General features: G+C 37.7%; 1 pseudogene; it reads right to left on the bottom strand.

Moving 5' to 3' along the window:
* Positions 1-7,285, bottom strand: part of LOC115852599 (zinc finger CCCH domain-containing protein 15 pseudogene) — a 30,939-nt pseudogene extending 23,654 nt beyond the window's left edge.
* Positions 7,286-11,592: the final 4,307 nt, after the last annotated feature.

Raw genomic sequence — 11,592 nt, forward strand, 5'->3', positions numbered from 1 at the left:
TAGCTTTTGCTTGTCTGTAAAGCTTTTGATTTCTCCATCAAATCTGAATGAGATCCTTGCCAGGTACAGTAATCTTGGTTGTAGGTTCTTCCCTTTCATCAATTTAAATATATTGTGCCACTCCCTTCTGGATTGTAGAGTTTCTGCTGAGAAATCAGCTGTTAACCTTATGGGAGTTCCCTTGTATGTTACTTGTCATTATTCCCTTGTTGCTTTTAATAATTTTTCTTTGCCTTTAATTTCTTTCAATTTGATTACTATGTGTCTTGGCATGTTTCTCCTTTGGTTTATCCTGCCTGGGACTCTCTTTGATTCCTGGACTTAGGTGGCTATTTCCTTTCCCATGTTAGGGAAGTTTTTGACTATAATCTCTTCAAATGTTTTCTTGGGTCCTTTCTCTCTCTCTTCTCCTTCTGGGACCCCTATAATGCGAATGTTGGTGTATTTAATGTTGTCTCAGAGGTTTCTTAAGCTGTCTTCATTTCTTTTCATTCATTTTTCTTTATTCTGTTCTGTGGCAGTGAATTCCACCATTCTGTCTTCCAGGTCACTTATCCGTTCTTCTCCCTCAGTTATTCTGCTATTGATTCCTCCTAGTGTATTTTTCATTTCAGTTATTGTATTGTTCATCTCTGTTTGTTTGTTCTTTCATTCTTCTAGGTGATTGTTTTTTAATTCTTCTAGGTCTTTGTTAAACATTTCTAACATCTTCTTGATCTTTGCTTCCATTCTTTTTCTGAGGTCCTGGATCATCTTCACTATGATTATTCTGAATTATTTTTCTGGAAGTTTGCCTATCGCTACTTCATTTAGTTGTTTTCCTGGGGTTTTACCTTGTTCCTTCATCTGGTACATAGTCCTCTGCCTTTTCATTTTGTCTGTCTTTCTGTGAATGTGGTTTTCCTTCCACAGGATTCAGGATTGTAGTTCTTTAAATTTACAATTAAATAGACTTTTCTTCCCCTAAAGTTATAAAGGAATTTATTTATGTTTTAGTCTAGTACTTCTATGGTTTTACTTCTGATATTGCATTTTTAAACATTTAGAGAGTATTCTGGTGTTTGAGGTATGGTTTGATTAGAGGTATAGATCCAATATTGTCTTTTTTCTAGCTGGCTGCCCAATTGCCTCAATACCATGCACTTACATATTTCTATTTGCAGATGCTACCTTTATCATATGCTAAATTTTCATACATATTTGGATCTATTGGTAGACTTTATATTGTGTTTTGTTGATCTTTCTATTAGTAAATCTACTGTTTTATTATATAAATTTGTAATATGATTTAATACTTGGTAGGGTTAGTACCAATAATATCTCTACCATTTTTTCATAACTTTCCAAAATATTTTTACTTTTTAATTTGTCCTATGCATTTTTGAATCACTTTTCTTAGTCCCCAAACAAAACAAACTACAACAATCAGCAAACAACATACCTTTCCCCCCCAAAAAAATCCTAGAACAGGAAGAACATGGCTTATCTTTCCCTTGATGAAGTATATTTTTGTGTCTTTCAGAACTGATTTAAAATTTTCCTTGCAAAGGATTTGAATATTTCCTATTAAGTACTTCAAACAGTTATTAATGCTTCAAAATCACTGAAACTTAGTGGTATAAGACAACCATTTTGTTATGCTCATAGATTCTATGGATCAGGAATTCGGAAAAAAAAGAATGGTGACAGCTTGCTCCATTTTGCATGACATCAACTGAAAAGAAACAAAGGCTGAGCTATCTCAATTGCTAGAGACAGGAATCATCTGGAGGCATCTTCATTCACAAATCTAGCAGTTGAGTCTGACTGTTGTCAGGAATCTCAGCTGGGGCTGTCACCTGGAAACCTATATATGGCTTCCCTATGTCGTCTGGGCTGACTCATGGCATGGTGGCCTTGGACATCTTACATGGTGCTCAGGGATCCAAGGGCAAGTGTCTCAAGGGAACCAGACGGAAACTGTATCACCTTTGATAATCTATCTTTAGAAGTCATATAGTATCACTTCTACCACAGTCACAAGCCCATCTAGTTTCAGGCAGAGGGACATGGACCCTACCTCTTTTGATAAGAGGAGTGTCTAAGTCGTATTTTAAGAATATGTGGGATGAAAGATATTGCTGAGGTCATTTTTTGAAAATACAATGAGCCAGAGGATTTTTCCTTAACATTTTTTTCTGTTGCCTTTATAGATTGGGCCTTTTCTTTCATTTTATACCCTAACTGGGTGTTTATTATTTAATAAATGTTCCTGATTTCTGTATATGATTTCTATATCCTACAACCTTATTGAATTCTGTCGCTTTCTTTTTTGTGTGCTTGATTCTTTAGGGTAATTAGTTATAAAATCAGATAATCAGCAAAAACAGTTTTATCACTTCTGTTCCAATTTTTGAGATTTTTTTACTCTAAACTTTTACTCTTGCAAATTGTGTTGGCTTTGAGCTAGTATAATGTTAAATGTAATGTTGACTGTGGATATCCTTGCCTTTTTCCTGACTGTAGAAGAAATGTCTCTTTTTTTCCATTAATTAAAATGCTACAATTGAAAAGACCATATTTTCTCCACAGTCTCCTCCTTTTTTAAAGTTGTGCTATGGTGTTTGATATACAGGTAATCATTACTTCACATTTCCATTTTGAATCACAATCTTAACTATTATAAAGTGTCTCTTTCTTTCTTCCTCCCTCCCTTCCTTCCTTCTTCCCTCCCTCTTTTCTTTCTCTTTCTTTCTTTCTCTCTTTCTTCACTTTTTGGTCTTATTTCTACCTTATCTGATATTAAGATCACCAACCCTGATTTTCTTTTATGGCTTATACTTTCTTTCCTTAAACACCTTGTAGGTGTTCCTCCACTGTCTTCTGGCATTAAAAGATACAGTTTGAAAAGTCTGATACTGTCTTAGCCTGTTTGGGCTGCTATAAAAAAAAATCAGAGACTGGAGTAGTCTGTAAATGACAGAAATTTATTTCTCACAGTTCTGAAGACTGGAAATCTAAGATCAGGTTTCCAGCATGGTTGGGTGAGGGCCCTCTACTGGATTGCAGACTTCCTTGTTGTATCCTCACATGAAGAAGAGACTAGAAATCTCTCTAGAGCTGCTTTTATAAGGTCATTAATTCCATCTGTGAGGGCTCTGCCCTCATGACCTAATCACCGCAAAGGTCCCACCTCCTAATATGATACTATACTGGACGTTAGGATTTAACATATGAGTTTTCAGGGAGACAAAAACATTTAGCCCATAGCAGATACTAATCTTATTTTTTTTTCCTTTATAAGAGGGTTGACGTTTTTGTCTATCCAATGAAATTTTCTTTGCCTTTAAAGCCCAATACATTTATTAGGCTATGTCCTGGGGCCAGTTTTTCTTGGTACACAGGTTCAATATATAGATTCACATATTTTAGTTCAAACAATTTTTTAAAATATGTTTTAAAGTATTAATTCTCTCTCATTGTTTTTCTTCCTTGGAAGCTTCAGCTATGCACATTCCTTTACCTGTCTTCTATATCCATCATTTAAGATTTATTTGTTTCCATTTCATTTGTTTGTTTTCCTTACCTCTATTTGTCAGACCCTTTACTAAACTTTCCATGTCACCATTTTCTTTCATTTTTGAAATAACTTTGTCCTTTTCTTTTCCTGAGTTCTGTCAATTTCTTTTTTCCTTTTCTGGTTTTCTAGCCATTACCTCTTATAGTCTGACTGTTATTCCAGGACTCTTGTACTTCTGCTTTGTAATCTTTCCTTATAGGTGCAAATAATAGGTGCAAAAAATTCTTATTGGAATATTGGATTATAATTATTTGCTATATAGTACAGAAGTATTTTAGTGAATGTTGCTTTGTATTGGAAATTTTCTGTATAATTTTTCATGTTTTTTCTTACACTATTTTCCTATTTTTTGGTTTTTTGGTTGTCATATATAGATTAGAGCAAAATGTTCCTGGATGTGAGCATGGAATGGAATGGGGTGAGAGCAGGAATAGTTTCCCTGATTCACAACTCCCACTAGAATGGTATGGACACTGGTATAATATGGAAACTGATCAGTAAGAACAGATATTTCAGGGGGAATTCCCTGGAGGTCCAGTGGTTAGGACACAGCACTTTCACTGCTGTGGGACCGGGTTCAATCCCTGGTCGAGGAACTAAGATCAAAAAAAAAAAAAAAAAAGCTATCTCACCAACCATTTCAGTTTTTAAAATAAAAAAAAAGTGTTCAGCAGTGAGTTTATATTGAAAATCAGCCCTGGGCTCAAAAATCTTTCCTTACAGTGTGCTACTTCTATGTCGGCATCCTTCCTTTGCCACTTGGAATCTAAGTTGGCTCTGGAGGGCTTCTTCCTCCAGCCCTGTATCTCCTCAGCTTATTCTCTCAGCTGCTGTTACTGAGGGACAGTAATCCACTCACTTTTAGAAAGTAGATTATTACTGATGTTTTCTAAATACACTCTCCTCTGCACTCATCTCTGGCCAATTTCAAGTCTTGCTTCTGTCCCCAGCGCTCATGTCCAAATGTCTTTCAATGCTGTGTTCAGAGCACTTGCGTACAGTTTGGGACCCTCACCTCTTGGAGAGTAGATACGTATTTTGCTGTTGGTTTCTGGGATGGGCCTCTGCAGTGTCAGCACTCTCCAATTGTCCCAACTACTGCATCATGGCTGCCCTGGGGGCTTCCTGCCTGGCTCCGCTGGTCTCAGTTGCTTTTGGCAGCATGCACACATAATTTGAAATTTATGGGCTTTCTCTATCTCCTATTTTTAAGTGAAACTGGAGCTTGTGATTTTTTTGTTCTTTTTCTTTTCATTGTCTTGTTGCTCTATTTCCAAGAGAAGCAGAAAGATTCAGAATTGGGCTGCCACCATGCTCTTCCAGAATCATAATTAATATAATTATTTTTGTCATAGTGAAGATATGAAGGATATTCTCACTTAAGTCAGGTAAAGAATGGACTTTTCATGTGGAAATATGAGATTCTCTGAAAGACGGATCCCTGGGCAAAATATATTCCCCACTGGTGACTTTTCAAGATGTGCTCTGGACATAATTGAGAGAGCGCAGCTCGATAAACTTATTAGGTAAGCAAATCTATGCAGAGAGTCTGTCACACCCTGAGAAATAAAACTGGGTAGAGGAAAAAGATTCAGATTTACATGTTACAAAAATGCTGTTCTTTATTTTAATCGACAGAATTGAATTAGACTCCAGCATCAGCATGCATTTCCCATTGTTTTCTTTTTATATTAACTACAGGAGACTCATTAGAATTTCATGGATGTAATTGTTTCTGGGTTACATCCTCAATTAATGACTATAATTGAAAGATTGGATAGGATTTGGATAACGTGACTGTAATTTAAGTGTAAGACAGACGTCTGGGCCTCTATTTACAATGCATTTGTTATTTCTTTTCTTCTACTGTGGAGGAGTATTTACGAGAGGCAGAAATAAATGCATTTCAAACAGCAATGTCTCAATCAAAACAATGTGCATATTGTGTGCTGGGTACTGTCTTCTCGGGCTGTTTTGTGACTCTGCAGGCCTTAGCAGGATGCATATGCATAAAAAGAGCTTGTGCTCAGATCTTCTGGGAGGACTTGGGGGAGGAGAACAAGCTTCAACAAAGGGGAGGTGGAAGAGAAGGCTATCTCTGTCCTTCTTTATGTTCTGTTACAACACTGTTCAAAACCCAGCATCTCAGCCTGCACTTGCCAAGGATTCCTTAATCAGTTTTAGATTATGTCATGGGGAAAGAAAAAAGGACCACCTCCAAGCTCTTAATTATGGCTCTTCTCTGCTTTCCTCTCCTTATATTTCCCCCCAGAAGTAGATATTAACCTTATTAGCTTTTTTGAGCAGTGCATCACTGATTATCTATACACAAGCTTTGAGGCAGCTGCGAGGGGCAGCTGAACAATTACCCAGGGTTAGCCAGATTTGCTCCAGACTCTGGAAACACAGAAGTCTATAGACCAAAGCTCTTGGGTTCAAGGATGTCTGCTATTTCTTCATCCAAGGTCAAATGTGGACTGTGTAGCTCATTATGTGTCTTTCTCAATACTAATGACCTTTCTTTCTCTTGTGGGTCTTATGATCTGGATGAAAGGGCAAAGACAGTATCAGGATTGAAGATGTGATGGATGAGCTGGAGAGGCCAAGATGTGTGGCTGGACTAAACCACCATGGAAAGAAAAGAGAAAGTGGGACAATGAATAGTAGGAATAGAGAGTTAGGAAACAGAGAGGATGGGAAGGGAGGGGCCCCTGATTCAGAGATGATTTATCAACAATGATAATAACTTGACACCTATGGTACCTCTTGTTGTGGCTCTCATGCTAATTTTGTGAGCCGAGGAGTATTTCCTAATATGTCATCTCTGCTTCAGAAACACAAAGGTGGGTGCTTGCTAGAATGCAGATTATCAGACCCTACCACAGTCCTATAGGAATCAGAATTTCTGGGTATGGTTCCAGGATACTTCATCTTTCCAAGATCCTAGGTGATTCTGATAGATGTTGGAGTTGAGAGCAACTGGGGAGGAGGCAGTGGAAAGCAGAAGGAATGACATGATGGTGATGGGCCAGAGAAGGTGGCTGGGAAGGTATGGACTGAGAGCAGACTCAACAGGCACATATTCAGTTCTTACAGAAGGGGGGCTGGTAATCAAAGGAGTTCAGTGTCTTCCTATAAGTTATGCATCTGATAAGTGGCAGAGCCATAGTTTATACTTCTAAGTCCAAGGCTCTTTCTTTGTACCAAACCTAAGTCAATACGGTTAGGAAAGTGTTAGAATTTGGATGGCAGGTTACGGGAAGAAGGCAACACGCCTTGGATCCAGGTCTCAAATTTATCTGTTGAGATAGGGACAATTTCAGGAAAATAGTGTGGAGGCAAAATATGTTCTATTTTTTTTGACCTCATATTCTAAACTCTTTTTTTTTTGCATATTTCATGAATATTTGGGGGCATGGTTGCATATTAGATGTAAAGTTACACACTCAACTTATTCTTTTGTTAAATTGATGGCTTTTAAAATTTAGCATGGTTCTAGCTCATAATATTGTAAAACCAACATTTGATATATTAATTAAGGTGTTTTAGTACATATTAGCAAATACCCAACTAATAACTTCTTTAAAACTCTATCTGTATAGTATTTAAAATCACCTTGCCAGCAGTACTACACAGAACTTTGGAAGTAATGAATTTATCAATTTTATCTTCTGCTCCAGGCAGATGCCTCTTTCCATTGCCTTCCTGAGTCTTGCTGTCTTGCATGTCTGCATGATCTCAAATCATCACGTTTACCGGATTGGCTTGTTCAGCACTGCTTTCCCAGTGGCACAGCCTGGATCACTCTCTCTCTTCAGTATCTTTTCTTGTCCCTCTCTGCATTTTGCCACTGAGCTGCTCCTCCAGCTTTCATTTCTGGCTGAACTTTACCCACGGAATTTGGATCTCTCTGCTTTTAGTGGTCATAACAAGCTCCCCTCTCTCTTCATCTATTGAATGTGACCATCTTTATGAATAGTCTTCAATCATAATGCCCCTTATTGACATGGTGTCAGTAAAATGTTTGATTGATAAATAAATTAATAAATGATTTCAGATCACTAAGTAATTAGATGGCTTTTAAGTGCCCAAATGACAGGCATTAAAAATGAACAAATAGATATAATACCAATACTGATTTCCTCTATGAAGAAAACAAAACAGAGTAAAGTATTAGTATTAGAGAGACAAGAAGGTTTTTACTCTCTATGTGGGATGGATAGGGAAGATCTTCTTGAGAGAGGAAGACTTGAATAATGAGAAAAAGTTCATTTAATGGTAGAAGAGTGTACAAGGGAGAGGTGTGCAAAGGCCCTGAGATGGGGATGAATTTGAAGCTCCGGTGGGAACAGAGAATAAGCCCCCATAGAGCAATAATAGGAGAGGTTAGAGAGGTAGGCAAAGGGAAGATTCTACTGACTTTTCTAGACCACAACCAGGAGTATGATGTATATTCTAAGTGGAATGGAAGCCACTGGAGGAGGTTCCCAAGGGAGGAGCCTGATCTAGCCTCCCCATCCAGGTTCTGGGGAAACTGAACCTCTTCAGAGAAGCATTCTAGACATTTAAGCTAACCTAGTCCTTCTTTTTCAGTTGTAAAACAGACATAGTCATTCTCTGATGATTGTCTTTTGTATTAGGGTTCTCCAGAGAAACAGAACCAACAGGATGTGTGTGTGTGAGGAGAGAGAGAGATTTATTTTCAGGAATTGGCTCAGGTTATTATGGAGGCTCACAAGTCTAAAATTTGCAGGGTGGGCTGTTAGTCTGGAGACCCACAGAGTAGCCTAACCTACAGTTCAAGACCAAAGGCCATCTGCTGCAGAAATCCCTCTTACTTGGGGGAGGTCAGTATTTTGTTCTATTCAGGTTTTCAACTGATTGAGTGAAGTCCACCCACATTCTGGAGGGCAGTCTGTTTTATTCAAAATCCTCTAGTTTAAATGTTAATCTCATTCAAGAGATCCTCACAGAAACAGCCAGAATAACATTTGGCTACATATCTGGGCACTATGGCCCAGTCAGATTGGTACATAAAATTAACCATCATGCTTTTCTTATAGGACAAGACAAAGGAAGAAACATTTTCCATTTTAAGAAGTAAGTCTGTATTTCATCACAGGTGGATTTGCATGTATACAATTTTGATGTTGCAGTAAATCAGCAACCATAGAATTAACAATCTCCTTCCAATAATTGTTATATTTATTAAAGTTTTTTTCTGAAATAAATGTTAAAAGTATAGTAATCAGACTGGAAGAGTGAAATAAAGAACAACAGAACATAGACCAGGTCAGGATAAGAAGAACAGAAAGGAAAAGATTCATAGGAATTTACTGATGAGATTCCTTAGTAAAAGAGAGTAGAGACAGCTAGTAGGAACCTAAGTTTTGTTGATGCAGAATGGGATGATGAATATTTTTTTTTTCCAAGAGAAGCACTTCATGCAAATGAATAATGGAGGTGAGGCTTATCAGCATGCTGGAAGCTTACAATTATTCAAATTATGCAAAGCCACCAAATATGTGAAAATCAAAACAGAAAGAACCATTAATTCCCATTCTGTCCCCTAGCATTCTAGGGTTTTACCCACATTTGTGAAAGAAAGATACTTCAACCTTGAAATTAAACAGAGAACACAGTGTGGTGATTTAGTTACACATTCACTATTTAATTGTTTTAAAGGTGATCTAGGCAAATGTACAACATTGAAGTATGCATGTTTTTAGTGTGCAGTCCAATTCAATTCATGTCTTGCATGATGGATTTGGAGTTTCAGAGCATTCTAGTTAATAGAAAATGTGTTAATTAAGATCAGTTTAATAATGGTGTTTTTGGAGAATTAAAAACATGTTTGATTCAAGCACCACATTTCCATACTGGAAAGCTACAGTGCTTTGAAAATGAATATATTGGACATGACATATGTCCTTAACAAATCGTCCTTCAAAAATTGGATTTCTGTATTTTCTAAGTTTGAATCCATCTGTCAATCCACAAAGGACCCCTCCCTTTCCTCTCTCCCAGCCGTCCCCTTCCTCTCCATACACCTGTGACATCAATAGCTTAAGACAGTGGCTGCCAACTAGAGTCCTGGAGACCCACTGGGGAGAGAGGCCCCAGAAAATGCTGGCTTTTTGTTGAACTGGAGAAGAAATTCACAGCATAAGCGTCCCTCTGTTAGTTCCCATTGAGCTGAGTCCCAATTATAATGTGGCCACAGGGACCCCTTCCTGTGTGTCCTAACAATGTCTCTTTTAAAGATGTCAGGAAAATGGCCTAATGGTAAGTTCCATCAGAAAAGAAATATCAGACTGAGGGGATCTGACAGTCTGGAAAATCCACTGCCACTAGCAAGCATTTATGTTCTGGGTCGAGCTACCAATCTTGTTGTGCTGATATTCTTTCATCTGTAAAATGGATACAACTATTGTTTATTGAGGTTGTACTATGTGCTATGTACTTTCATGCTTAATCTCTCTTAATCTTCATGATAACATTATGAAGTAGGCATGATTATACACTTACTTATCCCTTTGTAGAAGAGAAAACTGATGATTAGAGATGTCAGGTATTGACCAAGATTGCACAAGCATGGAGAAAAGATTTGAAAGCAAGCCCTCCTCAGTGCTTGATCTTAATTATTGCACTGATTTCCAGTATGCTACTTAGCACCTACCTCATAGCGTTGTTTCTGGGATGAATTTATTTAATGCATGTAAAACACATAGCACAAATACCTGAAAATAAAAGCTAGCTTCAGCATCTGGATACAACAGCAGCAACAACAAAGTCTTCTTAGGTAAACTTTTTACTAATCCCCTTCCACCATTCCCCTCACCTTTCTTCAGTGCTAATGAATTCAGAGACAGTACCATCTAATGGGTATCTGTTCATGTAAGCAAGACCTTTTCATTATTCCCTAATTATTTTATGAAGAATATGTTCCTCTACAGTTCTGTTGTTTTATGTAGGGAGAGTCAAGGAGCAACAGGTTTTTGGTTAGAAGATCAGCATGGATCCTTAGCTCTTCCACTGGACTTTGAGGAAAAAAATCTAAGTTCAGTTTTCTTATTTCTGAAAAGGGAATAATGATACCTGTTCTTTGCTCCTGTCAGCTCTAGAATAAAATTCAAATTAAAGCAAGCATATGAAAGGCTTTATAAACGTCAATGTGCCATAGAAATATAAAGGTGGTGTTAGCAAGGGTTATGACATCTTCTGCTTCCCTTTCATTCATCCATTTTTGTGTGTCTATCAACATAAAAAGCAAGAATTTTTGACTTGCAAATTTTACTGTTAGACTGAACTGTTTTATGATACAATCAAAGGAGGATGCATTCACATTTTATTTTTATGTGAATAAATTAAGGACAATTGTTTTTCCCTTTTACTTTTTTTTCCCCCTTGTGGCAAATGAGCTCATCTGTTGATATTTAGACCAAAGATTCAAATTTCCTTCTGGAAAGTATTTAGGCTATAAAAGCTCACGTGAGCTAATCAACCTGTGTGAGGTTGTTTGGTTTGTTTCAGATGGTGTTAGAGGTTGGCCCCCCTGAAGAAGACTTTGACACAGAGATTTGAATATAAGAAGGCTATTAGGAAACACTCTTGGGTTCAAAACCTGGGGTGAAAGAGAAGTAAATAGGATTGGGCAAAGGGAAAAGGTTACTTTAATCAAACTCAGAAAAGGTCTCAGCTGACCCCGTGGGTAACTCTAACATGGGATGATCCTTCAGAGTTGCCCTGAACTGGGGAGGAGGGACTGAATCTTTGTACTCTCACAACAGCCAATCTTGGATGCAAAGCTTCCCCATGGAAGATGACATGGCTTAAGGTGAGTTGGCTTTCTTCAGACAAAAGCAATTCCCAGAAGAGACTGACAGCCAGGAGCACTTGCAGCTGCTGGGAGATCATGCCCTTTAGTTCTGAATGGGACCCTGTGTAGCATATTACAATATCTACTACAGATAGCAATGTACCTGCTTTACCAGATCTACTTAAGATTCTCATCAACACCTTCCTGGTGAATT

The sequence above is a fragment of the Globicephala melas genome, chromosome 10 (genome assembly GCF_963455315.2).
Source record: "Globicephala melas chromosome 10, mGloMel1.2, whole genome shotgun sequence".
Lineage (NCBI taxonomy): Eukaryota > Metazoa > Chordata > Mammalia > Artiodactyla > Delphinidae > Globicephala > Globicephala melas.